Raw genomic sequence first — 12878 nt, forward strand, 5'->3', positions numbered from 1 at the left:
CAGTGAAAAGCACATTTTCCCCTGCGATGTTGCAATTGCGAGATTTTATTATTAAGATGTGTAAATGTAATCTTAAAAAAGCGATTCCAGTATACACGAAAACTAGAGTGCGGCCCCTGTCTCAGAAGGATCACGTCCTGCCATTCAAGTTTTGAGAGAACCACAACTCCAGGACTAATCCGAGAGGGCGCCACCCCTCCCGGTCACTGCAGAGGGAATACTTCCCTCGACAAATTAATTGAACTTTATTTCATCGGAGAAGAGACTGACGGGCGACCATCACGTAGAGATCCATAGGGTCAATCTCAACTCCGACTACTAAACACACGTTAGACTCAGAGATACAATTTCCACGAGCGGTGTCACCACTCCCTCTCGCGGTGCTAAACGAGGACCTTTATTTAATTCACAAGATCATACGTCTCTGCACACCAACCGAGAGGAGCCAATCCCTCCCAGACAGTCTACACCATCCACCATGTAAGGTCCCCACCGCCAAGGACACTGACAAGGCAGTACCAGTACGGTCCCTGCCTAGCCTGAACCTACCATCGGAATAAACGATGGTTCTAATCTATGTGAAGACTGATTATTTGCTCTGCAGGCCGGAGCTGTCTAGACACAAGTCTAGCCAGTGATCTGGAAGAACCCCCGGTCTCCTCTCATAAATGGTCGGTTCCGGAAATTCCGCCCAGCCGGACCACAGAGTTGGTTGTCCAGCATCGTTAGCCTATGCCATTCAGATTATATCTAGCCTTTGCCGGCATATTTTCCAGCGGGCACCACGAGGAGGCCGATGCTGAACTGAGGAAGACGTGGCGAACCACCTCCCTTCAGCACCCGCCCCCTTAGATCAAACCACGGGTCTCCTGCCGCCAGCGGTCGGTTCAGGAAATTTGTCCTCATAATTTCAATATGCAGGTGACGGAAGACGGGGACGCTTGGTGTTTAACGGAGGTAAACAGGAATATGTCCTACGCCCTCCCCTATCTAGATGCAACAATTCCCTGGGGGTCCCACAAGGGCGCACTGGGAGTTTACTGAGACTTCATGAAAACGTTTACATGGCCATACAAGGGCTATTCCGGTTTGACATTGGTTCAGTACAGATTCTTATGTTAACGGTTGACCTGGGTGTTCATAGGCCATAATGCATATATGAAACATGACATTACATACATGATATATGACATGACATTAAGCTTATACATAATACTTGCATGAATTAGTACATACATACTTTATACTTCAGCTGACATTAGACTACTCATACATAATGCATGACATTAATCTATACTTATTAGAGTTATAACCTGACGGTATATTACGTTAAGCTAACTGTATTGCGAACTTGCTAAGTTACTTTATAACTGGATTACTTATAGTTTACATTATTGCTATTACTTCTTAAATGACATTATGCTATATAACAAGATAGGCACACATACTTTGCCTTATAAACATATATGAGTTACTTAAAATAATACACATGTGGCACGCGTTATAAGTGCTAATGACTACATTACCGATTACGTTATATTAAAAATACACATAGTACGACGTATTACACTCATTGATTACATTACTTACATTACAATATTACTTACATTACACATTTACTTATACACTTACATATTTATACAAGTCTAGACAGTACTATATAACACCTGCTAAGTTACAATAGAGACACATATACTGTTAACACTTACTTATTTACAATACTATACAGTACCATTTAACACTTATTGTATTACATTAAGTACACATATGCCGCACACGCGCATACTGTATTGGATAGAAATAGTAGCAATTACAAGATGTCGCAAATGAGTACACTAAAGTGAAACTTTCATCTAGAATTTATATCGGAATATTATTTTAAAGTTATCGACTCAATACATACTATTATAAACAAACCTATGATGTTAACAAATACTTTTGCGCGAAGTATTGCGCTAAAATATCAAAGTCTGGTTGATACATGCTCATAGGCCATAATGCATACATGAAACATGACATTACATACATGATATATGACATTCCAATATACATACGACATGCGACGGAGGGCGTGGGCACCATGCCTCCACCAATACGGTTAATCAGTATAGCGCCACGTCCACCTTTATCTATTGCCTAGATACATGATACATAAGAACATACGGTGGCTATAGATAGACTGTGCAGAAGATACATATATATTCAGATGTCTAAATACATCTTACGTAGGAACATGGGGTGCATGAGATGTATAAGGGGACATTCATAAGAACATATTTAAGGTGACACACATTGGGTGGCGTACACATACTTATGGATATAAGATATATAGGAGCAGAATCAGTTAAATGTTACAGGATGTTGCGAGATATATGATACAAGATGCTGTGGATACTGATATATGCAGATGCCAAGATACGCAATATGAGGTGCAGAGTGATATATAAGTGGCAGGATACATGGTAGAAGGTGCGAAATAAGATGCGTGATACAGGGTTATGCGAGATATGTGTTACAATATGTAGAAAATACAAATATTGGCCGATGCCAGGATGCATGATACGTAGAACATAAGGTGCGGTAGATACATAAGGTGACAAATATAAGGACATGCATAAGGTAACATACACATAAAAAAAAGAAGGTTCAAAATAGGTTACATATTAAAGGATGATACGAGATATATGATAATTATTACACAATGATACAAGATATTTGTTAAAACGCACAGGGTTACATTTTACAACATAGGTTACGTATTGCAGGATGTTACAAGATATATGATACAAGGTGCAGAAGATACTAATATAGGCAGATACCAAGATCCATGATACATGGTGCAGAATATATTACATGCTACAAGATGATACGAGATTAAATTCCAATATACAGCAGAACGTAAGCATAATAACGAACTTCAAACAAGAAATTATATTTCATATTCCAAGCGGTAAAGTCGGCGGAAAATTGCTAGTTCGGTTTGAGGTTCGAATCCCGAAAACGGGTGACTGCATGGAAGCTTTCGTGGTTTTTCCCCATGTGTAACGTGCGTACGAGCCAGTTTCCCTTAGAACGTCCTCCACGAAGGCATCCCTTTCCTTAAGGAGATAGCCCTCAAAGCTCTGCCGTAACCATACAAAACCAAACCAATTTCGTATTCAAACAGCGTCATTTTACATTTATGTTTGAAATTTTTAGCTTTCTTCAACTGTTTGCCTCTAACGACTATTTTCATTTTTTATGCAATTGTCTTTATGCTTTGAAAAGTATTCTTTAAATCTCGATATTGAAAGAATAAATCTACATTTATTAAACCATGCCGAATAACTTAACCTTCGCCATTTATTCTGCCTATTTATTGAACATCTGTTTCTCTTGTCTAAATGTATTCACTAATTTAATAACAGCTATACTGATTCATCTTCACCACTGTTAATCCATTGTACTCAAAACGTGAAATTTCCTGATCTGATTAAATAACGAAGCTCATACTTTTAAGATGCATTTCCAGGGCCATTTTACTTATTGAGCTCAAAGTGGATCTGGAAATGTTCAGTAATTTAATATCTAGCATACTATACAAATAACTTTTACTCCACTGTTTCAGCATCTGTTCCTTATAGTCATGGCTCATCATTACCTAATTACCTAATTATCCTTACTCTTAATTGTAATGCATAATCTCGAGCAAGTCTTTAGTGTCTTTAAGATGCTCATTTACTACTTTTGAAGAAGAGTTACTAATTCTTCCACTCGTTCTCTAATTACATTCTCTTCCATCCTGTGATTTCAGTAAATTGAGTCGTAAAGAGGCATATTCACAACAGAATAAACAATGATTATTTTCTCTGCGCTATAAACTTCTTGAAATATTAATTCAGGGAGAGAGTTTTAGGTTTGCATAGAAAATTATTTCTATTCGGGCAAGCTGCAATAATGAGTTAAAGAACATCCGTTCGTATATTGTGCCGTTTCTTACTGTACGTATTGAATATCTAAATTCGGCGTCATAGTATATTGTCTAACACTTGGTCTTCCAAATTGGATACATTTTTGCATTCTGAATAGAATTTCTCATTGAGTTAACGAATGGTCTTAATTTTAAATCTGCAAAATTTTGGTCTCCAAATTTTTTTTCTCAAGTCCTAGCTAATTAGCTTGAATCAAAAATCGGCACAGTAGGAAGTTTTTGTTCAAGGTCATTACTCCAAATGAAAAGCAAATATAGGTAATATTTCTATCGCTAGTCCTTCATTGTATTTGACCCCAAGGTTCAATGATTGAGCAACGGAGATATCTCTCTAAAATCTCGCCACTAGTTCTTTTATTGACATCATGTTGCATTTGTACTAAGGTTTTCGATTTAGCACCGGTTTTTCAAAAATATTCTTTACTTTTTTATGAATATGTGGTTAACAACCTTTAATTTAATAAATAAAGAGGTGGATGCGATATCATTTTTTCAAGAAAGAGATCTTTTACCTGACAGGTGACAGGTGACGGAGGACGGGGACGCCTGGCGTATAACATAGGTAAACAGGCATATGTCCCACGTCCTCCACTATCTCGAAGAAGCAACTTGCTGGAGCCCCGTGAGGCTGCACCGGGAGTTTACATGGCCATACAGGGGCTAGATGTCGAGTAGTTTTTACATAGGACGTTGTTAATAACACAAAGTAACTTAAAAAGAATATAAAGAATAACATTAAAACATTAAAACACATATATAAGCTGAAACACATAGATATACAAAATTAAACGTAAAAGCATAAAAACACACTCGTAATTACGTAACATAAAGACATAAAAACACACACGAGAATACATATCATGATACATAGAATACATATGGAAACACGTAGAGCACATAAATGCAAATATTACACACAGAAGAAACATATGAGACATAGTAAGGTGTGCGTAAAGCAGTAGCGCTGTGCGGAAATATGCTCAGTTCCCATAATACATAATGTACATATTTTCATTAGGGGCATCTGTTGCATGATTTCGTTGCATACACTACATTCGTGCATTGTACGGATATTATATATTTCGATTTACGATAACACATCATTCCATTGGGTGCCCAGTGCTTTACACAGATAAATATGTCAGTAACATTATTTCTGCAAGTTGCTGGCTATTGAAAGCAGATGTTAACATGAGGCTCGAAATTGAATGTGGAATGTGTATTACAGAATGTTATACATACTGCGAATATCTAATCGTTGAGTACATTGTCTGCAGTACCATGCTATTGTGGCTCGCAAATGTCTTGCCCTAGGGCGTTGATTTGCTGTACAACTGCGCAGATACTCCTTATAGCTGGCGGGTGTTTGATTATGAAACGATAGTAAAGTGTTCTATCATTCGTTGGATGTGGTAAGTGGTGGTTTGTTGTTAGACCGCAGTCAAATAGGTAGTGCTCGGGAGATCCTAGCATGCCACAGACACAATTGTCAGATGCTGAGATGCCATGACGCATAAAATAAGATGGAAATGGGCCATGACCCGTTATGTACTGTGTCAGTGGGGCTATTGTTATAAGACGTTCCGTGTCTACCTTTGGTAGGAAGTTATACGTCATTCTCCCTGTGTCGCCACTATTCCATTCTTCTTGCCACTTTTCTTTACAGATATTACGCAGAGTTTTCTTGAGGTGTGAGACGGGGGTAGGGGCTCTTATAGTTTGAGCGTGGATGTTGTTGGCAGCCTCATTAGCCAGTCGGTCTGCGACGTCATTCCCTTCGTTGTCGGAGTGTCCTTTCACCCATACCATGTTAAAGCGGGCTTGATGATTATTGCGTAAAAGTTGCTGTATATCTATGATGATGGGTGAAGTGTGGTGATGATCCCTGAGTGCGTGTAGCACTGACATGCTGTCCGTGTAAAAAGTCGCAGTGGTAAGGGAAAGGTTGAGGGCATGTCGTAGCGCATTCAATATTGCTAGTGCCTCTGCTTGGATCTTTTACCTGACATAAGAGTACGCGAAAATGACCACAACATGAATTTTTTTATTAACAACGAAACAATGTGGAGCTGCAATGTTAAAAATTTCAAAACGCCGAAGGGGAAATTGGTTTCTTAGTTCCAGAATATCGTTGGTCACTGCTATTATTATCTGTACTAGTGGGCAGATGTCCATCAAATGGTATGCAAAAAGCTTGATATGTTCGGAAATGTTCCAAATGATTGGAGCAATTACATGCGGGAAGTGTGTTCCCCTACATCTGATGCAAAGATTAAACGAGCGAATACGTGGTCCCAATATAATAGTTGAGTCGCCCAATCGATGTAGCCTTAGCGACTGGCCCGCGTTTGAATCCTGGAGAAGCCGTAGCCATGGCATCCTGGAGAAACCAAGAAGCCATCATTGAGAAGCCCTCCCTTCATAGGAGTCAACAGTGGCCATCTATTAGGTAGTTCCATAATGAAATGGCCACTACTTCCGGCCTTTGTAGTGGTGTAAGTCTAATGGGTAATAAATTAAACGCTTGGCCATTAAAAAATAAATAAAATATTTGAATCAGATTAAATTTTGTTTGTTTGAAAAAAGAATAACAGCACAAAATACCCGCACAGCAGTGGATTTTTTTAGGAATATTCCGGGAACATGGCTACTGCTTTATCGTTCAGATCTCGAAGAAAGATGCTATGCTCTTTCTTCGGAAAAAATATTCAACATATGCAAGGTGAATCAGCGATCTGTTCAGACTCTTGGAAAGGATAAAAGTCGGTTCCACTTAAAGAAACTTATTACATTCACGGTTATTGTGAACCATTAGAACAATTTCGTAGACCTAACAAAGGATGTTCACGCCTAAAATGTGAAAAGAATCTGCGGTTTAGAGAAGTCGTCTCGGCATCAACTCGAATCAAATCTTCTGTAATTTATGTGGATAAAGTACATAGGAAAAATGATAGTTTTGGTGAATTGTTGAAAAAAATTTCGGAAATATTTATTATTAAAAATGTTCATAGGAAACAACATGTGAATATTATTATTATTATTACATATTGTGATATTTATTTGTACATTCGCTCTTGACGAGCTTAGCGAAATCATAGTTGAGATTTGGTGTAATTCTTAAGCCGTTATATAATGTCGGGGACCGTAATGATAAGGAAATACCTTTTTATCAATAATACTTTAGCCCTTATTACTTCCTTGTACGAAGTACAAAGGAAGTATTGTAATCGCGAAAAGTTTCAGGCAGCATATTTCAACAAAAATATCCATTTTGACCGCTATCGAACGCAATTTAACGATGCTTTTGCGTGATATCCGTACGTAAGGACAGAATAAAATACTCTTTTCCTTCAAAAAAATTATAAAACTGCTTTAAAATTAATTCTGAAGAGACTTTTTCGTGGCGTCTGTACGAACGTATGTACGTACGTATCTCGCATAACTCAAAACCGAGTAGCCCCAGAACGTTGAAATTTTGTATATAGGACTGCTATAACATGTAGATGTGCACCTCGTATTTTGTTTGCAATCGGCCGCACCAAACGTATATAAATATATTTATATATATATATCCACTCTGTTACCCGGCTCAGTGATCTCAGTTTCTTTACTCTTATATGTTTGTAAATTGTACATGTTTTGCTTTAAAAATGATTGAATTATGTTGTTTTTATCTTCCGGTTAAGGATTTTATGCCTTAGTAAATCTGTGTGCAATATTTTTAGAATAAACAATAGAACAGTGTGAGACCATATAGGGCACTAACAATAATTTCTGGATGTCCAACCATGCTTCACTATTTCCTTGAGCAGCTAGGGTGAACATGTCGAAATTGCCTGCATTGGCATGTTCAAACTCACATCCTAAGCTTTCCTTCTCTATACGACCACGACTTAAAGAAGCGGTTATTCCCGTCCTGCAGTTATGCATTTTAGTGTGACCAGGAAAGTCACGCGGATCATTTCTTCTTTGAATGCCCGTATACTCAGCAGCAGCATCTACAGAAACCAACTCTGTATTTCCTCCAGCGCACAGGTGGCTTAACTTACGTCGTGGTGAAGAGTGTGACAACGTACTAGAAAATAAATCATTTTGACAGTACGAAAACGGAGAATTCCGAAACATTGGTGCTGATGTGGAAGGGCAAAAGATCATACTAGTAGGGACGTGGAATCGGTTGGGCAATGGAAAATGAATTCAACAGCATGAAATTAACTCGATGATCCTGTCACACCAGTGATTTCTCTGCATCGGTAAGAGATTAAAAACTCTGTATTTCTTCCAGCGAGTTTACCCATGCCTTTTGAGAACCATACATGCAAGCGTATCTCAAAGATTAGAGATGTTGCACAGGATTCAGTCATCGTTAAGGTCAAAGAATAAATATAAGGTGTCTACTGCTAGCCTACTTGGACAAATATTACTGTCGGAAACAAAAACGTGACAGGCAAAGATTACCTCAATAATGTCACAATGTGCACTCAACTATGCCAATGGCTCACGGAGAGCTCATATCCCAAACCAAGAAGTTGATAGCTGATGGCATTCAAGAGCGCTTAGCATCGTGAGTTGTATTGCATGGTTAATGTATTACAATCTTAGGTCAGTAATAAAGCAGATTCATCACTAGGGTTTGTGTTAGGGAACTTGTCCGCTCCTTTCTTAATATTCTAATACAATTTTAACTGCAGTGGCCCATGGGACACTGCTCAAATTCGTCGAAGCAAAGGGCGCTCAAGTTAGTCGAAGCAACGGACAACATTGCGGATGAGTGACGACTCTGCAACATCCATAATTATTAATTTAATGTTTAGAATGCGCGTTTATGGTCACTAATAGTAAATCGTAAAAGTTTTTAATCTCTTGCCGACGTGAGGAAAATCACTGGTGTGAGAGGACCATCGAGTGCCTTCATGCTGTTGTACTCGTTTTCCCTTGACTAACTGATACCACATTATTCTATCCTTTTTCCCTTCAACATCAGCACTATGTTTTTTTCAGAATACACGCCTTCAGTACTGTTAAAATCATTACCTTTCTAACTTATGTCATTTATGTCTTAGTAAAATGGTGTCACACGTCTTATCAAGACATAAATTCAGCCATCTGTACGCTAAATGCTTAACAATAACACTCTGTTCTTCTCTTTTATACATCTTCCTGCAGATGCTGTAAGATTCCGTGATTTTTCTTGCGTTGTCTACATATTAAATAAATCTCGAGTCAGTCGGATGTATCCTTACTAACGGCCAGAAATGTATTTCAGATCTTGGTGAAATTTTTACAGCGGATTCATAATTATCATGGTTTAAGGGGACTCATACATCTTAAAACCCATAAGATCTTTAAATATGTAACTGTTGCAAAAATTGGGATTACTTATTTATTTTAAAAGCAATTACTTCCAACTTTTTACGGCTGACTACGTAATACAGCTGCTTTCTGAAATAGTAATCAGAAAGTTTGTGTTGCCACAAATATTTTTATAATTTATTCCAGTTTGTGACAAAATTTTTCGTCATATTGCCAGCTTGCGCGCATAGTTTAAAACATTCTTTTGCATAATTTTATTCCATATTTAACATGTATATTTTATATCACTTGGAAACTACTGTGAACCAAAAATTCTAAGAATTCCATGTTAAATTTTTATTTTATTTGAAGATGAGTTTAAAAAATGGATTTTATTTAAAAAATCTGTAATGTTTTTGTGCATAAAAATTTTTAATATTAAAATATTCATCATATTTTTGGTTCAGTTAGAAGATAGTGCCCATATAAAGAATTCCATCAACTTTCAAGTACGTACCATTACCCATTTTTAAAATATCATGCGCGCAAGGTGTTAATATGACGAAAACTTTTGCCACAAAGCGGATTAATTTACAAAAATATTTGTGGCAACACAAACTTTCTGGTTACTAGTTCCCAAAGCTAGTTATATTATGTAGTCAGCTGTAAAAGGTTGGAAGTAATTGCTTTTAAAATACATAAAATATCCCAATTCTTGAAACAGTCACATATTCGAAGATCATAAGGGGTTTAAGGTGTATGAGCCCCCTTAACGGTTACAGGCAACTGTCGTTTTACTAATTTGCAATGCATAGTTCATGTAGTGTTTTGCAAGACTAATATATCGAAAGCATCGTTAAAGCACTGTATTATATGTTTATTGCAATGAATTGTATAATGTGATTAATGCTATCTACTGTATGGGCAATGTACTGTATTGTACGGCCAGAATCAAATAAACCAATCGATGGACTATTCAGGACAATATGCAACTATACCCATACCGGATTAACTGTATAGTCCATAGTTAAAAATAGAAATTTTAGTCTAATTTTTTTAATTTAGTTTTAAATTTTAGTAATTTATTTAGTTTTATCGAAATGTAACTGAAATGATTTCAGTTATATTTCACACATTAAATTTATAAACAAATATTATTTCGATATCTTTTGTTTTTTTCAGCGCTGCTCTTCTTTTAATGAACATCAATGAACTAGAATCTGCATAGTTTCGAACTTCCCACGAAAACTTGAGATATTTGACAGACTAACATCTTTGCTTATGAATATGCAAAATTCTGCGTTGATTCGTTTACTAATGTTTCTAAAATGCAGAAATGAGAAATTTTACAAACAATAACTTTTTATTAATAACTATTTCAGTTATTCTAGCAATATCCACAAATTTCGTTGGGTATAGGGACCAGAAAAACAAACTTCTACCGTACTGGATTATAAATAGTAGCAATTACAAGATGTCAATTACAAGATGCAATTACAAATGAGTACAATAAATTGAAACTTTCATCTAGAATTTATATCGGAATATTATTTTAAAGTTATCGACACAATACATACTGTTATAAACAAACATATGATTAAGACACAATAACACGCCGAACAAATACTAATTCAGAAGTCAAACAACAAAAATCAGCGTTATATTTTCAAAATGTACTTAGGAAATGATGATTAGATAAGATAAGAAAGCCTGGACAAGAATAAGCAAGTGGCGCCATCTGTTGGTGAAAACCAGAACTAAAACATAATTTATTTAAAGGCCGAAGACAAAGATGGATTGGAATTAGGATCGTTAACTAGAACAGAAAGATTTCTTTGAATGTGAAATGCCTAGAAAATCCAGTTTTCCAATGGAAGATGTTTTTTTGAAAAATTTTGGCAGCAGAAAAATTGAAAGTGTGATTTTCGGACCAACAATGTTGAGCAACAGAAGATTTCTGTGTTTCCTTTTTTCTAACATATGCCTCATGTTCCTTGACGCGAAATTTTAAGGCTGTCTTAGTTTGACCAATATAAATCAAATATTGCTCATTTTGGGGTTTGCAGCTGAGGATGGTGGTTCGGTAAAACCATCGAAACTAGTCCTGTGAAAATTTTGGAAATATAACGCTGATTTTTGTTGCTTGACTTCTGAATTAACCATATGATATTAAACAAATACTTTTGCGCGAAACATTGCGCTACAATATCAATGTCTGGTTGATACTGGTTATGGGTTATAAATTTACGAAACAATTAACCATAGTCATATTTTTCTCGCTGCTAAAAAGCTTCCATACTCTACTGCCATTTGTTGCGCTGTTTTGCTGTTTACTGACATTAAAATTTTTGTCTCTTTGACTATGTTGTTATTACAAATTGCTTATTAACACAATCCCGTAAGGAATTCAATTTCTTGATTTCTTATTGGCTAATCACTTATAGGATTACGAAATTCTTTTTACAACGTATTTTTGATTGAGCTTTCTTCTAGAATTATGTTAGACATGTTTTGATTACTCTGTTTTGTTTTGATAGGGCGCAGCCCGGTCCACCTTGCAAAACAAAGTTTGCCCTATGACCCTATACGGGCTACGCCAGTACAAAAATCACCACACAACTATACAAATACACGAATCACACAATGCCAATGGCTTCTTTATTGTTGTTAATCATCTTCATAATCTTATGCACTATTCTACTTGCCCTAAGTAAACCATTTTTCAGACATATATGTTTATATTATGTAGGCTTTCGCAGAGGCAATACAGTTAAACACTATATTTAATAGAAACTGTACTGCATTAAATTTTTATTAAGCGAGGTCGCCATAAAATATCTTTTGCTGCATACGAGACCCTGTGACACCTAAATGCCGCGTAAATAACATATCATGATAGGTACTAATCATTTGACTTATGTCACGGGTGCCTGAGAGTTCCTGCAACGTACGTGTAGTCTCAGTGCTATGATACTAATTACGCGCATTCATACCAATTGGGCCCACCAGCGGCCGAGCGGTAAAGTCGCTGAACACTGGTAGTTCGGTCCGAGTTTCGAATCCCGCGAACGGGCTGGCTACATGGGCGTTTTCGTGGTTTTCCCCATGTGTAACGTGTATACGAGCCAGGTTCCCTTAGAAAGTCCTCCACGAAGGCATTCCTCCCCTTAGGCAGATAGCCCTCGAGGCTTTGCCATAATCACACACACACACACACACACTTTTCATACCAATTGTGCATTTTCTTTTCTTTCATCTTCTGTTTTATCTTCGACTCTTCTTTCCAGCTGCCTTTTGCCAATCATTTTTAAGTAACTTTCCACCGCCATTTATTGTTTTTCAATCTGCCAGTCCCGTTACGATCCGAAGAAATGATGTTTTTATTGCAAATTTTTTTCAAGTTTGCTAGCTGTAACATATCCTGAGAGAATTCGATTGTTGTTATTCACATCATTCCCGCAGCGGCCGAGCGGTAAAGTCGCTGAACACTGGTAGTTCGGTCCGAGGTTCGAATCCCGCGAACGGGCTGCCTGCATGGGCGTTTTCGTGGTTTTCCCCATGTGTAACGTGTATACGAGTCAGTTTCCCTTAGAAAGTCCTCCACGAAGGCATCCCT

The 12878-nt window shown here is 37.2% G+C and overlaps 1 protein-coding gene across 2 annotated transcripts in view; it reads left to right on the forward strand.

Annotated features, from left to right (window-relative positions):
• LOC118182638 (hemicentin-2-like) overlaps nucleotides 1-12878 on the forward strand; it is a 941057-nt gene that overhangs the window by 883706 nt on the left and 44473 nt on the right. The gene's annotated exons all lie outside the window — the stretch shown is intronic.

The sequence above is a fragment of the Stegodyphus dumicola genome, chromosome 5 (assembly GCF_044657685.1).
Source record: "Stegodyphus dumicola isolate Sdum_Otavi_A_Nest chromosome 5, ASM4465768v1".
NCBI classification, from domain to species: domain Eukaryota; kingdom Metazoa; phylum Arthropoda; class Arachnida; order Araneae; family Eresidae; genus Stegodyphus; species Stegodyphus dumicola.